The 17390-nt window shown below is 34.4% G+C and overlaps 1 long non-coding RNA gene across 1 annotated transcript; it reads left to right on the plus strand.

Moving 5' to 3' along the window:
- Positions 1-13639: 13639 nt before the first annotated feature.
- Positions 13640-15057, plus strand: LOC127165089 (uncharacterized). The gene is made up of 3 exons (XR_007827734.1): positions 13640-13743; positions 14483-14555; positions 14936-15057. It is a non-coding gene; the product is annotated as an uncharacterized LOC127165089 (long non-coding RNA).
- Positions 15058-17390: the final 2333 nt, after the last annotated feature.

Below are 17390 nucleotides of genomic sequence, written 5' to 3' on the forward strand. Positions count from 1 at the left end.
GCAGAGCACCGTTCACCTACAAAATTAATAATCATCGTCTGAAAAACCTCAAACATGTAACGTTAACATTTTTTCAAGGCTTAATTCACGATTTAGGGCAAAAATAAGGCGAACGTGGTTACAGTTTGAGGGAAGTTCTGCTGCCAGCAATATCATCTGCTCCTTTAGTAACACTGAGAACGGCACACACAGTCAAATATAAGAAAAGAAAACATCATTTACTGTGTGACTGAAAAAGTACAGTACAACAAAGCATTAGAATAACTTAACTTAAAAAGCATTTTAACTTAACTTAAAGCATTAGAATTAGTGCTAAATGAACGCCTAAATTCGGAAAGCAAGTTTTCAAATGATTATCAGTCAGTGAAATCAAAAGATTAAAGTCAAAGCCTATGTCTGCATACTTCCAGAATGCTTAAAGGATCCTCAAAACTGAGCAAATATGACAAGGCTTAATGAATTACTTTTTTTATCCGGAATTCCGGATGTAATACAACAGTAAAAGAAAAATAATCCAGCAAAGACACATGATCACTGGGATAGTAATGGATAAATACTGACACTGCAGCATCTTGAAAATATATAAAAAATACTTACTGCCTAAAAATCAATCTAAATGTTCTTGCCAACATAAGGTGACCATTTCTGAAATTGAAAACAGAGACATTTAGTTGTTCTGTCGTCAAAATACAAAATAAATAATTTTATTATGATTATAATCATATCTATAATTATGATGATGATTATCATCTACAAAGTACAAACCAGATTTAAGAATGTAACTTATATTTGTAACATTTTCCTTTTTTCCTCTACTATGAGTAGGCGGGGAGCGGGGCACAAACTAACGCGGAGTTAATTCAAAAGCTTTTTGAAGATTTCGCTGAATGTTTAATTTACCATAGTAAAAGTACATTTTTGGCTGACGAAAATCTTTCATCTCAGTTTTTAGTATTCATTTAAAATGAGACAAATCTGCTATTATTTTAATCTCCAATCTTTTATTTATCAGCTTAGAAAGTTTATTAATGCTTCGCAAACCAGCAGAAGACACGAACCAGTTTTATATTCCATTCGCGCTGATGGGGAACTTTGTAACACTGGGTTACAATCTGCTCCGCTATTATTAAACTATTCTATGACACGAGCGATGTAATTTCCACTATTTATTTTTATGGATTTTAATAAGAAATCACAAGAAACAGGTGAATAAAGACTGTCAATCGATGTTTAATGTTGAGAAATTATTATTTCAAGATATGTAAAGCATTTTGTCTCGTTTATGTGTCTCGTGCTCGATGAGTTCTATGGAGGGAGGGGAGTGTTTTTTTATGAATGTCTGAAAGCGTTTAATCTATTTGCGCACATTGTTTTAAGCTATACTGTATAGCTGTGTTTTGCGATCAGGGCGTCTCACGCACCGATATAAAGTTGGTTGGATGTTTGACGTTTGACATTTGTCAGAGATTCAGCCTTGGAAATCTTCAATAGTTCTTTAACGACTGAACACAATGACAAGAAACATACTGCATTCTAACTGTTTCCAAATGTAGAAGAGAACACACAATATGTTTTATTTGTTTTAACGTGCCTTAATGTGCTGTAACTGATAGAGCTTATAATGTAATAGTGCAGGATAGGGACCGTCTGCAAAGTGCAAAACGAAGAGCAAAAAGTACAATTATTTCATCTAAATGCTTCACTTGTGAAATGTATAAAAGATAAATCTCAAATTTAAGGGGTGTGTCTTATTACTGGTTCATAAAAGAACATTTAGATATATGTTTTATTGACAGATCTATAGCACAACAAAAGTTATTGAAATGAAACCACTGAGAAAAAGCTTTTAAAGCATGACAAAGATTGTGCAGTTTACCGCCCCCTACAGGAAGATATTGAACTTGTTTTGAACAAATTTGACATTCAGGAGTTTAAATAAATAAATTGTAGAATGTACACAGTTTGATATGTAAACTCCAGGTGGTGTGTCTTATTACTTGTTCAAAGATCAATATTTACAGCCATCTTTCACTATCAAATGTAAATCAGGATGTAAGCTATTGAATTACATTTGAATCTGTTAACACATTCATTTTTGAAACATACAGTTTTCCATCTCAATTTCAAAGGCTGTGTCTTGTTACTGGTTCATAGACGAACATTTAAATGTTGGTTTTATTCACAAAACTATAACACAGCACATGATACTGAAATATCAACGAGTAGGTCAATCAATGTAAAGTACATACACTCTTCTATCTTAATTTCAAAGGATGTGTGTTGTTTCTGATTCCTATAAGAACATTTTGGTGGTGGTTTTAGTCATGTAACTATAATAAAACATACTATTGAACATGAAAGAAATACATAATTTAGTTAAAAATAAATAAAAGCTTCTGTCTCAGGTTTAAAGGCTGTGTCTTGTTACAGATTTTATAAAGAACATTTTGCAGCAGTTTTCATTGTCAAAAGTGATGCAGAAGTCACGCTATTGACATTTAAAAATCACTTGTGAAACCCTCCAAAGAGTGTCCTGTATTACTGCCCCCTAGAGGAACATACTGCTGTTTTGACTGAGTTTGACATTCAAACTATTTTAATAAATTCATTTAAAATGCATACAGTTTTCCATCTCAACTGCAAAGGCTGTGTCTTGTTACTTGGGCCTAAAAGAGCATTTCCATGCAAGTTTTACTGTCATGTGTAAATCAGGATACATGCTATGAATTAAATTCAAATCTGTTAATAAATTCATTTCAAATGATTGCAGTTTTCTTTCTCAAATCTAAAGAATGTGTCTTGTTACTGATTCTTAGAAGAACATTTTGATGGTGGTTTTAGTCATGTAACTGTAATAGAACACATACTATTGAACATGAAAGCAATACATAATTTAGTTAAAAATAAATAAAAGCTTCCATCTCAGGTTTAAAGGCTGTGTCTTGTTACAGATTTATCAAAACAATATTTTGCAGTAGTTTTCATTGTCAAAAGTGATGCAGAAGTCACGCTATTGACATTAAAATATAGCTTGCAGAGCCTTCCAAAGAGTGTCCTGTATTACTGCCCCCTAGAGGAACATACTGCTGTTTTGACTTTTGAGTTTGACATTCAAACTTATAAATTAATTTAAAATAAATACAACCTTTTACCTCAGCTTCAAAGGCTGTGTCTTGTTATATATTTCATAAAGAACATTTTGCAGTAGTTTTCATTGTCAAAAGTGATGTAGAAGTCATGCTATTGACATTTAAAAATAGCTTGAAAACCTTCCAAAGAGTGTCCTGTATTACTGCCCCCTAGAGGAACATACTGTTGTTTTGACTGAGTTTGACATTCAACTATTTAAATAAAATAAAATAAAAAAATATTCAAATAAAAGAACATTGTGCAGTAGTTTTCATTGTCAGAAGTGATGTAGAAGTCACAATGCATAATGAAATATTTATGTATGTATGTTTATTTATTTATATCTAGAGCTACATTGTATTTAGCTACATCGTAATTTGTATTGTTCCATACTCATATGATAATTTATGTATTATATATCAATAAAATAATACACTATATATGGACTGTTTTTTTTCTCAAAAAACAAAACAAAAACAAAAACAAAACAAACAGAAAAAATAGTGTTATTAAAGAAACAAAACAGACCCTTGAATTTTTTTTTTTTTTTTTTTTTGTCTAATAGAATTGGAAATTCAGTTTTATTTGCATGTGTTCTCTTATAATTCTGTGACTGAAACCAACATTAAAATATTCTTCTAGAAACCAGTAACAAGACACAGCTTTTGAAGTTGTGATGGAAAACTGCATGCAATTAAATTAATTTATTGACAGATTTAAATTTTAATTCAATAGCATGTGTCCTGAATGACATATGACAGTAAAACCTGAATTGAAATGTGCATTTGAGAATCAGAAACAAGACACACCTTTTAAAGTTGAAATAGAAGACTGTATTGATTTTAAATTAATTTATATGTTTGAATGTCAAACTCAAAAGTCAAAACAACAGTATGTTCCTCTAGGGGGCAGTAATACAGGACACTCTTTGGAAGGTTTCGCAAGTGATTTTTAAATGTCAATAGCGTGACTTCTGCATCACTTTTGACAATGAAAACTACTGCAAAATGTTTGTTTTTTAATCTGAAACAAGACACAGCCTTTGAAGCTGAGATAGAAGATTGTATTTATTTCAAACTAAATTATGTATTGCTTTCATGTTCAATAGTATGTGTTCTATTATAGTCATATGGCTAAAACCACCACCAAAATGTTCTTCCAGGAATCTGTAATAAGACACATTCTTTAGATTTGAGAAAGAAAACTGCAATCATTTTAAATGAATTTATTAACAGATTTGAATTTAATACAATAGCATGTATCCTGATTTACATATGACAGTAAAACTTGCATGGAAATGCTCTTTTAGGCCCAAGGAACAAGACACAGCTTTTGTGTGTTGAAGATTGAAAACTGTATGCACTTTAAATGATTTTTTTTTAAATAGTTTGAATGTCAAACTCAGTCAAAACAGCAGTATGTTCCTCTAGGGGGCAGTAACACAGGACACTCTTTGGAAGGTTTCACAAGCGATTTTTTAATGTCAATATCGTGACTTCTGCATCACTTTTGACAATGAAAACTACTGTAAAATGTGTAACAAGACACAGCCTTTGAAGCTGAGGTAAAAGGTTGTATTTATTTTAAACTACTTCATGCATTGGTTTCATTTTCAATAGTATGTGTTCTATTATAGTTCTGTGACTAAAACCACCACCAAAATGCTATTTTAGAAACCAGTAACAAAACACACCCTTTGAAGTTAAGATAGAAGACTGTATTGATTTTAAATGAATTTATAAGTTTGAATGTCAAACTCAAAAGTCACAACAGCAGTATGTTCCTCTAGGGGGCAGTAATACAGGACACTCTTTGGAAGATTTCACAAGTGATTTTAAAATGTCAATAGCGTGACTTCTGGATCACTTTTGACAATGAAAACTACTGCAAAATATTGTTTATTAAATCTGTAACAAGACACATCCTTTAAACCTGAGATAGAAGATTGTATTTATTTTTAACTAAATTATGTATTGCTTTTATTTTTAATAGTATGTCCCAGCTAGAAATATTTCATATTCTGGTAATGTTTTCAGCGGCAAGTTTTATTTTAGTTCCCATAATATTCTCTCCTAAAAGGTAGGATCACATTACCTAAAAACATTCTACAAATGTTTATTGATAACATTGTTAGAACATTATCCTCTAACATTTTAATAAAGATTCCCATCACACTAGATGTGGACTTACATTGCTCAGATGTCACATTTTGGTTGAAAGTGAAAACACAACCTTTGTTTGATGTCAAGCTCCAGCATCATTACATAACTCCAAAAACAGCATTACCAGCTTCACTTATTATAAACCAGATTGGTTTTATTTCTGACATACATTTACACAAGTTTTTATTGAAATTAACAGAGGTTTGGATGTTGATTGAAAGTAAAGGTTTGGTTTGAAGTCACCATTATGGTGAGGAGCGTTTGCTTTAGTTGGACAATTTCACTCTTTTCAGTCTTTTCTTTAGCAGTTGTGACTGTTTTTGTCATGGCAAGAACTGCGAGGAAAACTGGTCAGGTGATGCTGATAATTTGCTGATGTTAATGATGTAGTGATTTGATCACATCTAAAGTCTAATTTATGTTATTAAACTCATGTTCTAAACAAAAAAATGTGTTTCTACTTGTGTTTTTTTTTAAACACTGTTTTAGATTCTTTTTAAACTACTGAGTGTTTCAACATACACAAACATCAAGAATCAGTGTACGAATCAATGAAGCATGTCACAATGGTGACATGCTTCATGCCGCAATGCATTCTGGGAGCCCTAGCTGAGTTTTGTATGATGCAGCCATAATACATTGCAGCAAGTCACCATTGTTGAGATTCATACACTGATACTTGATGTTTGTGTCAAATTAACTTGGTTGGTTTTAAAACTTATTAATTAAAATTCTGCTGAATATCAGTTTTCAGAACTATTGAGTTCCCACAAGGTGCAATTAAGTTAGTCTAAATGAAATCATATCACTATGTCACTATCATTATAGATGACCATCAGCTGACCACATTTTCTCATGCTGTTTTTGCTGTGATACACATAACTACAGCAGCTAGAGAAAAAGGTTGAAAAATCAGGAGTCAGTTTTGCTCAACTAAAGCAAACACTTCTCACCATAATGGTGACATCAAACCAAACTATTACTTTCAAATGGACATCGACATTTAAACCTCTGTTAAACTCAATAAGACCTTGTGTAAATAAAGGTTGGTTTTTACTTTCGACCTAAATTTGACTTCTGAGCATCATTTGAGTCCACATCCAATATCCAATGTGAAGCTTCCCACTTAAATCGATTAGAATGTTAGAGGATAATGTTGTTATTAATAAACATTTGTAGAATGTTTTTAGAGAATGTTATTCTACCTTTTAGGGGGCGTTCAAATATCGCGCCTAAAAACGCGTGGAAAACGCGAGGCGCGCCGATCTTTCCTCCTTTCCAAAGCGCTCTGTAGCTTGCGCTCCCGTGGCGTCTACCCTTTAAAGTTGTGATATAAAACAGTGTCATAATATATATATATATATATATATATATATATATATATATATATATATATATATTTTTTAAGATTGATTTTCAAATTCAAGTCAATGCAACGTCAAAACAACACTTTTGCCAGCTTTGACTAAATTGTTGAATTTCTACGGCATGTGTTCTGTTATAGTTCTGTGACTAAAACAAATATAAAAATGTTCTTATAAAAACAGAAACCAGACACACACCATGAAGGTGATACAGAAGTGTGTTTATTTTAAATGAATTTATTTATTGGTTTATTTCAATAACAACTTTTTGGTGTCATAGTTCTGTGAATACAGTGAACATTAAAATGTTCTCAGAAGGACCTGGAATAATCCCACTGCATAACCACTGGATTATGGAATGATAATGATTTTTAATATTGTTTTGCTTTTATTCATTTTATTTATTTAATAATAGTAATAATATATAACCACAATCACATATCTTGTTTACAGTATTTCTTATTTAAATGCAAGTGAGTGTTATAAGCGTTTGTCTTTATATCTTTATCACATTGGTGCACAAATTGCTCTTGTTTTGTTAACTAAAAAAAAAATAATAATAATAAAAAAAAAACATTCGGATGGGAAACATTAATCGTTTTAGTCTTTCACATGTACTTTGTAGACGGTCCCTAGCTGACCTAAACGCAAGCTCGCCGCTGCTAAAGCATTTATGCGTTGCAACATATCGATGAGGATTAAAACAAATAAACTGTGATGTGTGTTCAGTTCTACATTCTAATACTTTTCAGATGAGACATTTTGTATGCAATTGTACTTATTCACTAAGAATGTATTGAAGTTTTTCGCGGCGGAATATCTGTCTAACATCCAACGTCAAACATCGAACCAACTTTATATCGGTGTCTCACGCATGGTTGCGATGTGTTCATTGTGAAACTCAAAAATTAGATTATTTTTAATTTTTAAAAAACGTCATTTTTTTTAAGTTACTAATTTTATTGACAGAATATTTTAGTTTGTCGTGTAGATTTTTTTCATTCGATCAGATAACATTTTAAGCTGTCATATGGTCATGTTACAACGTGCCCCTCAAATGTTACAATGTACCCCACCTACGGGGCATGTTGTCACTTTTCACTTCCTTTCTTTTGAGGTTAATAACGAAAAACGTATACACTGTAATTATGAAACAAAGCGACATATTTGTACTAGACAAGTGTACTAGACATATAAAGTTATGCTCTCAACCCCAGGTGGATTTACACAAAGTGAGAAATTCAAAAAGTGTTAGGTTGTACCCCGCGCTCCCCTAATGTTTCCTACCTTTTAAGCAAGTCGTGACTCTTTAAACTTAAACATTATTGTAAAATCTAGAACAATTATTTTTTATGCTATAAAGTCAATCAAAATAAATCCATTTGAGAATCCAATCTAACAGCTTTCTGTAACCAGTTGAAAAACCAGAGTGACTCCTGAAATTACGTTTTGTATCTTTACTGTGGTGCATCATGGGATGTGGGTGAAACCAAACTGGAGGATAAAGGGGATTTTCGTTGTTTTAAAATTGAATGAGTTGAACTGTGTATACGTGACTGTTAAATACTAAGTTGTGAATTCATGCCTGTACATAAAGTTTATAATCTTTAGATTTGGTTGTTTGTTGAAATCAATTCCTGGTTGCTTGCATCCATGTCAATGGTTGTGCCCGTGAGTATAAATGTCCACCAGCGAAAGTTAGGCAGTGTTGTGGGGGACGGAGGAGTGGAGCTTCGATGGAGAGAAGTGATGTTAGTACCGGAAGTGATTCAGAAATGGAGGGAGAATGTAGTGGTGGGAACACTGGAATGAATGATTGGAGCAAAATTGTAAATCGCAAAAGAAAGAAAACGAGTATAAATGAATCAGGAACTGACAGTGAAAAGGAAAGAATGATGGCAAAAACAAGCAAGGAGGATTATAAGGTACTCATGAAATTTGCGAATAGCAATGGGATCAATCCAGTAAAACTTACCAAGGCACTTAAAAAAGCGGTAGGTGATATAGAAAGTGCCAAAACTTTAAGGAATGGAAATATTCTAATCTTCTGTAACAATGAAAAACAACAGAAAGCGCTACAAAGTGTTAAAGCAATGCTTGGTCAGACAGTAAGTTGTACAATATACAAGAGAGCTTGGTTAAAGGGGGTAATTTCAGGAATTCCAATTGAGGTATCAACTGATACGATAAAGAGTAATGTATCGGGGGGCTAAGGTGACTGAAGCAAAAAGATTGAAATGTGTACGAAATAAAGAGAAAGTAGATAGCCTCTCTGTGGTGCTTCAGTTTGATGAGGAAAGAATGCCAGAGAGAGTATATACTGGATATGTCAGCTATTTGGTAAGAGCATATGTGCCACCCCCAGTCAGATGCTTTAAGTGTCAAAAATATGGTCATGTTGCTGCTGTTTGTAAGGGAAATCAGAGATGTGCTAGGTGTAGTGGAAATCATGAATACGGGAAATGTGGACAAGGGGCAAAACAAAAATGCTGTAATTGTGGAGGTGAACATAGCGCTGGCTTTGGGGGATGCGTGGCGCAAAAAAAAGCTGTTAAAATTCAGAATGTTAGAATACGTGAGGGGATTTCGTATGCTGAGGCAATTAAAAAGGTGAAACAGATGGAAAAGGGTCAAGGAAATGGATTAACTGTACAAATGAATCAATACAACAGATCGTCTCAATCGCAACATAAAATAAATGAAGATTTCTTCAAAGTGGGAAAAGTTGAATTTATGACGTTTCTAGCTGAGGTAATAAACTGTGCTGCACAAACTGTAAGCAGAACAGAGAGGATTAAAATCATAATTAAAGCAGCAGAGAAACATCTACAGTTTGAGGGAATTACTCTGGAACAAGTAAATGAAAAACTTAAAGGTCAAGTAGTAGATTCACAGTCAACATGTGGAGGCTCTTAATGGTATTATTAATACTACAGTGGAATGCAAGGAGTTTGATCGCGAATGGGCAAGAGTTTAAGAAAGTAATAGAAGATAAGGAATATAAACCTCATATTATATGCATACAAGAGACCTGGTTGAAACCTCACTTAGATTTTGTGATACAAGGATATACAAGTATTAGAAGGGATAGACAGACAGGTAATGGGGGAGGAGTGGCTATATTCATTAAAAATGAAGTTACATATAGGGTTATAGAGCTGGGTGATGAGCATGAATCAATTATAGTAGAGGTATTTTTAAAAGAACAGAGTATTAAGGTAATTAATTATTACAATCCTTGCAACAGATTAAGTATGGAAGTATTAGAAAAAGTAATGGGAATGGGTAATCAGAAGGTGATATGGTGTGGAGATTTTAATGCGTATAATACTTTATGGGGAAGCAATAATACTGATCATAATGGTAAGGTAATAGAAGAAATGATTGATTCGAAGAGTCTGATATGTATGAATGATGGTAGAGCCATTAGAATTGATGTAGCCAGGGGTAGATGCTCTTCTATAGATTTAACACTGGTGTCAGAAGGTCTAGCAGGGATATGTATGTGGGATACTTGGGAAGATTCTACAATAGGGAGCGATCATTATGTCATTAGTTGTAAAATAGGAATGGATGTTAATGAAATTACAGAGGATAGAATTGGCAGGTGGAAATTTAAAATGGCTAATTGGGAGGCATTTAAATATATAAGCAAGGTAAAACTGCAAGAGCTTACTCTCAATTATGAAACAGAGGATGTAGATTTATACAATGAAAAATTATGTGAAGTATTGTATAACACAGCTGAAGAAATTATTGGCAAAAGTAAAGAAATAAAAAGGAAGAAATCAGTTCCATGGTGGACTGAATTGTGTAGTAAATCAATTCTAGATCGAAATAAGGCTTTTAAAAGGATTAGGAGGACGTATATATTTGATAATTTCATTTCATATAAAAAAGAGCAAGCCAAGGTTAGAAGGGTAATACGAGCTGCTAAAAAGAGCTACTGGAGAAATTATTGTGATTCTATAGGGGAGAAGGTAGATTTTAGTGAAGTATGGGGTATGTTTAGAAAGATGGGTGGATTTAAAAGAAATCCCGGTATACCCACTCTGAGTAGTGGGGAAGGAATAGCTGTGACTAATGTAGAGAAGGCAGAAATGTTGGCAGGGGTGTTTGTTAAGGTACACAGTAATGATAATATAACAGAAGAAATGAAAATAAATAGAGAAGAAAGTAAAAAAGAACATCCAAATATTATGATGGAGAAAAGACCTTCCAATGATCATATAGATATGGATTTTACTTTGCAAGAACTAAAGAGAGCCGTTGGAGAAGCTAAGCAAACATCTCCAGGAAAGGATGAGATTTGCTATACAATGATTAAAAATTTTTCTGATTTCTCTCTGAATTGTGTATTACGTCTTTTTAATAAAGTATGGAGCATAGGAAGACTTCCTTCTGTGTGGAAACATGGGATTATTATCCCTGTCTTAAAGCCTGCAAAGAATAAGCATGATGCTACAAGTTATAGACCCATCGCGCTAACGTCAAATTTATGTAAAATAATGGAACGCATGATTGTATGCAGAATGAATTGTATATTAGAAAGGAAAGGGATTATTTCAAGACATCAGAGTGGCTTTCGCAAAGGACGCAGCACAATAGATGCTGCATTATGTTTAGAGACCGATATAAGAAAGGCTCAAGTCAATAAAGAAGTGGTAGTAGGTATATTTTTTGATATTGAAAAAGCGTATGATATGATTTGGAAGGAGGGATTGTTAATAAAGTTGGAACAAATAGGGATAGTAGGTAGAATGTTCAACTGGATAAAAGATTTTTTGCTTAATAGAACAGTTCAGGTAAGGGTTGGATCATCATATTCTAGAGTATACAAAATAGATAATGGTACTCCGCAAGGAAGCGTATGCAGTCCTATATTGTTTAACATAATGATAAATGATGTTTTTCAAAATATCAAAATAGATATTGGAAGATCTCTTTATGCTGATGATGGGGCGATATGGAAAAGAGGACGTAATGTTTCACATGTAACCAAAATTATACAAACAGCGGTTAATGAAGTGGAAAAGTGGGCCAATAAGTGGAGTTTCCGTTTGCCAGTTGCCAAAACTCAACTAGTCTGTTTTGCAAAGAGAAATAGTATCCCTGAAATTAAAGTGAAACTATATGGACAAGAACTGGAACAAGTTAAAGTTATAAAATATTTAGGAATATGGATGGATAGTAGGTTGACTTTTAAGACGCACATAGAGAAAGTATTAGAAAAATGTAAAAGAAGTAATAATATATTAAGATGTTTATCAGGGATGGAATGGGGGGCTTGTCGAAAATCTTTACAAAGAATATACTGTGCTCTGATCAGATCGGTAATTGATTACGGATATATTATTTATGGATCTGCATCAGAATCTTGGATTAAGAAAGTTGAAACAGTTCAGGCACAATCAATAATTTGTTGTGGGGCTTTTAGATCCTCTCCTTTGTCGGCATTACAGGTGGAGGTAGGAGAATTGCCAATAAGGTTGCGTAAATTGAAGTTAGCAATGAATTATTGGGTTAATATAAAAGGACATACAGAGACACATCCAGTTAAGGAAATACTAAAAGAATGTTGGGAATATGGAAATGACGGTATCAGAAGTTTTGGTTGGACAGCAAATAAGGATGCTATGAATCTGGGTATTACTGATATTCCAGTTAGTCCTTCTGTCGTAATACCAAATATTCCTCCTTGGTTGCTTCCTATGCCTCAAGTTGATTTTCATCTTCAATATAAGTTTAAGAACGAAAAAATTATACATAAGGATGTCGTAGTACAACAGTATTTGGATCAAGCATATTCCTCAATGCTTCATATATTCACTGATGGGTCAAAGGATCCAGCTTCTGGGCATACGGCTGCAGCTGTATACATTCAGAGATATCAAGTCAAAATTCAGAAAAGGATAACCAATTATGCATCTGTTTTTACAACTGAGCTGATAGCAATTTTGTTGGCTATTCAGTGGGTAGAGGAAGTTAAGCCAACAAGGGCAGTTATTTGTTCAGACTCTATATCATCTCTAAATAGTTTGTCAGGTGGGACATCGACAGTAAGGCAAGAATTGATTTATGAAATACTTATAAATCTGCTCAGAATACAAAATACGGGTATAATCCTGAGGTTCATATGGGTACCTGCTCACGTAGGAGTACAGGGGAATGAAACAGTTGACCAATTGGCTAAACAGGCGATGAAACATACGACTATTGAAGTGCAAATTCCACTAAGTAAAGCAGAAATAAAAGGAATAATCAAAAATCAAATCAATAAAAAGTGGCAAGAAATGTGGGACAGGGGAATAAAGGGTAGGCACCTATATAGCATTCAAAAACAAGTTGGTAAAGGGAGAGTATGCCTCAACAACAGAAGAGAAGATATCATTATTACACGACTGCGGATAGGACATTCTGGGTTAAATCATTCATTGTACATAATAGGAAAACACCAAACTGGATTGTGTATATTCTGTAGTGAAGTAGAGACAACTGAACATGTACTTCTACACTGTACAGCATATAATAGAGAAAGAGGCGAGTTGACTAAGAAATTGAAGGATCTAAGTATAACTAATTTTAGTTTAATAAATCTATTAAGTTGTGCTTCAGAACAGTCAACAGTGCAAAAAGAAATACTCTATTATCTTAAAGTTACAGGATTGGAAGGAAGAATTTAGTTTTTTTTTTTTTTTTTTTTTTTTTTGTTGTTGTTGTTGTAACCCCCGTCGAAGCTTCACACTCCAGTCCAGTTGGTGGCGGTAATACACCATAAGTTGGCTTGTCAACCGCCAATAAATGATACAAGAAGAAGAAGAAGAAGTAGGCAGTGTTGTTAGTGTTACTTGGAAGGTGGAGTGTTAGAAAGCTTCTGAAAATTAGAATTTTTGAGATTTTTTTTTTTTTTTTTTTCTTCAAATATATAGAAATGTTATTTTCCCATTGTACTTCAATCTTATATTTACTCTGCCTATTTATTGCAGTCACGTTCTGAAGGAACTTGAGTCTTGTTTTATTCACTATTGATCTGTGAATCTGAAGATTAATAATCACTTTCTCAGATGCTTTGTTGTTGCTGGAAATGGGTGAGTTACATTTAGATAAACATCCACACAAAGTTAGGGTTAGGGTTAACCCTAACCCTAACCCTAACCCTAAGTATGAGTTGAATTTGAACTGTAGTTCTGAGGACTATATAGGTTATCCTCAACAAAAATAACTAATGCTAATATTGTCTTCTATGATGTGCAACACAAACAACTCTATTTGAACTTTTGACCCTTTTGAGAGTTTGCACAGGAGTAATTTGAAAGTGTGTCATTGACTTAATTTCTAACTTATGGAAAATGTACATTAATTTATCTAAGCAGTGCTGAATCAATAGTTTAAATTGTGGATACAGACCGAATGTGGTGGTTTCAATGCATTGCATTTACTTTATTGTGCTAATCAAATTGATTAAAGTGCCACTTGTTTAAACCCTAGATGTTCATCCTCCTCCTAAATGTTGTCCAAATTATATAAACTGAGTTTGATAAACAAATAATAAATGTCTTTTGATGCAAGTAGTGCCCTAGTATTAATGGGTGTTTTAGATTTTAAGACAGGGGTGTCCAAACTCGGTCCTAGAGGGTCACCGTCCTGCAGGCTTCTGCTCTAACGTGCCTTAGCACATCGGCCTGGATGTTTCTTTTGTGCCTAGTGAAAATTTGTGTAGCTGGTTCAGGTTTGTTTAATTGTGGTTGGAGCTGAACTCTGCAGGACACCGGCCCTCGAGGACCAGGATTGGACACCCCTATGTGTTCACTTATTTTATGTTTGCAGGAATTTTTAGGGTTCTGAAAGGCATCTGGCCGTGTCAAAGGAGCTATTTCCAGGAGAGTAAACCGTTGCCCAGGTAGGAGTCCTCCAAGTGTTAGATTACCTTCCTTACTTATAATATTTACAACATTATGCCTACTGGTCTCTTTACTTGGTCAACCGCTTTACGGTTGATGTGTGCAGCCATGCAGCAATCAGTGATAAGTGACAGTGTTGTGGTTCAGTATAGAGCAGAACTGAACTACTCCTTTTTATTTTATTTTTTTTTTTGAGCTCAGATATCCGATAGATGGGGTGCCCCAAACTTAGTGACAGGAAAAATGAAAAATTAACCAGCATTGATCCCTTTAGTACTGTGCAGACTAAAGGTTTTTAAGAATGGTTTATTTGTGACTTCACAGATCGTTGCTTATTAATGTCATTATACGTCACGTGACTGTATGTTTAATCCTGCAGATACCCTGTGTCGGATGTACTAAAGGAGCAGAGCAGAGTCAGTCACCTGCAGCTGCAAATCTGCTGTTTGAGCTCAGATATTTGGGGTGCCCAGAACTTGCTGATAGAAAGTTAAGCAGCAGAGACCCATTTTGCAGTTTGTACACTAAAGCATCATTAGGGTAGTGCAATCTTTGATAAACATAATTTAACATTAAACTGTTAAGGTGAAATATGGTGTGTGTGTGTACTTGTTTTTGCTACATTGTGGGGACCAAATGTCCCTACAAGGATAGTAAAACCTGAAATTTTTGACATTGTGGGGACTGCAGGCATAATTAAAAAAATATTAAAAATAGTAAATGATGTTATTCAGAAAGTGTAACGATGCAAACATGTTTTCTGTGAGGGCTAGGTTTAGGGTTAGGGTTGGTTTAGGGGATCGACAATATCGTTTGGTCAGTATAAAATCTATAGAAATCTATGGAAAGTCCCCACAATTCACAGAAACAAACGTGTGTGTGTGTGTGAGAGAGAGACAGAGAGAGAGACATACGAGTCGGATGTGAGAAACACTGCTTTACATGGTCAGATGCTTTATGGTGAAATACCAGTGTTCTTTAATGCATATATTAGCTTTGGTTGCATCTGTGAGGAGCAGAACAGGGAGTCATTAATCTGCAGGTGGCAATGCACTGCGGCTTAAGCTCAGATCAGATAGATGGGGGGCCCGATCTATTTTGTATGCCTCAGCTCTTGTGTGGAAACCTGACTCAAGAAGGTAGGCAAGTGCCTACTTTAAGTATTACTAACAGACATATTGACGGATGTAGATTGAGAGATGGATAGACACACACATACATGCACATATATATTAGGGGTGTAATGATGCATGTATTCGTGCTGAACCGTCACGGTACGGGCATCTCGGTTCAGTGCATGAGGCCTTATAAAGAAAACAGCGAATTCATCCTCAATCCAGAAGGGGGCGCCCGCAGTAATGCAACACTGTTTGATAACCGACACCAGAAGAACCGCGAATGCCAGGTGTTGCGCTCTTGAAAACAAAACTCACTAGACGGTGATCAGGTGCTGATTCTGAAAGTGTCTCTTACTGACAAAGGAGTAAAATGTTACTTTAAAGGCTTGCGCACTCAGCTGTTTGTGAAAAGGAGCTTTGTGCTCTTATATCCTACCTCTCTCATTCGGCACAAATCCATATTCCATAATATTTCCATATTTACGATATATACAAATACTAAATTATAATGTATGAAAAATTATAGGCTGTGTACTTCAGTCACGTTGAGGCGGACACGCTGATGTTTGGTTTACTGTATTTTATTTTGATAAAGTACCAAATGCGCTGTCAAGTTAGTGTGTGTATGTGTGTGTGTGTACTTGTTTTTGCTACATTGTGGGGACCAAATGTCCCCACAAGGATAGTAAAACCTGAAATTTTTGACATTGTGGGGACCGGCCTGTGGTCCCCACAATGTTAAAAAATTATTAAAAATAGTAAATGACGTTTTTCTGAAAGTGTAACGATGCAAACATGTTTCCTGTGAGGGCTAGGTTTAGGTATCTAAAGATCTAGGGGTCAGACCAGGTCTGACCTCGGTTAGGCACTGGCCCACATTTCAGAAGCCCGCTTCAGATTCCACCAAAAGAAAAACTCTCTCCAACAGTCCCTCCACTCGTCTTATTTCTCTGAATTTTTCTAAATGTTGTCTTAGCGTGTCTGTGTCCTATATATATATATATATTTATTTATTTATTTATTATATATTTATTATATATTGTATTATATTTTATATAATATATACATGTGATTCAAATTATGCAGGTTACAAGATTCACTAATAGTTAACCAGTCACCCCTCAATGACTTTTTGACCCCTCTCTCATACTCTTTCTTGGTCTTTGTGGAGTTAAAAAATAATTAAATATCCACTAGTAATAAATAGAATAAGCTAATAAATAAATAAATAAATAAATAAATAAATAAATAAGTAAATCAATAATTGAATAGGATTTAAAATAGATACTAGAAATTCCAAAATTAGAGCTAGAGCACTAAGGGTTCACCGTACTAGGGCTGCACAGCTTAGGTGTAAATTTAGTAGGGGTGCTCGCCCTAGGGCTACCATCTCTAGGTGTCAGGTTTGGGGTGGGTGAATCCATTAGGGCTACCATCTTTAGGTGTAAGGTTTCTAAGGATCCAGAGGTCAGACCAGGTCTGACCTCGGTTAGGCTCTGGCACACATTTCCGAAGCCCGCTTCATGTCCCACAAGAGGAAGAAATCCCTCTAACAGTCCCTCCACTTGTCTCAATTCTCCCAATTGTTCTGTATGTTGTCTCTACATGTCTGTGTCCTTTAAATTCTTATCAAATAGGTGTGTATTTTTATTATTTATTGTTATTTATTTATTAAATCTAATATATGAATCGTATATGTTAATTACTATCCTTGTT

The sequence above is a fragment of the Labeo rohita genome, chromosome 5, assembly GCF_022985175.1.
Source record: "Labeo rohita strain BAU-BD-2019 chromosome 5, IGBB_LRoh.1.0, whole genome shotgun sequence".
Taxonomy (NCBI): Eukaryota; Metazoa; Chordata; class Actinopteri; order Cypriniformes; family Cyprinidae; genus Labeo; species Labeo rohita.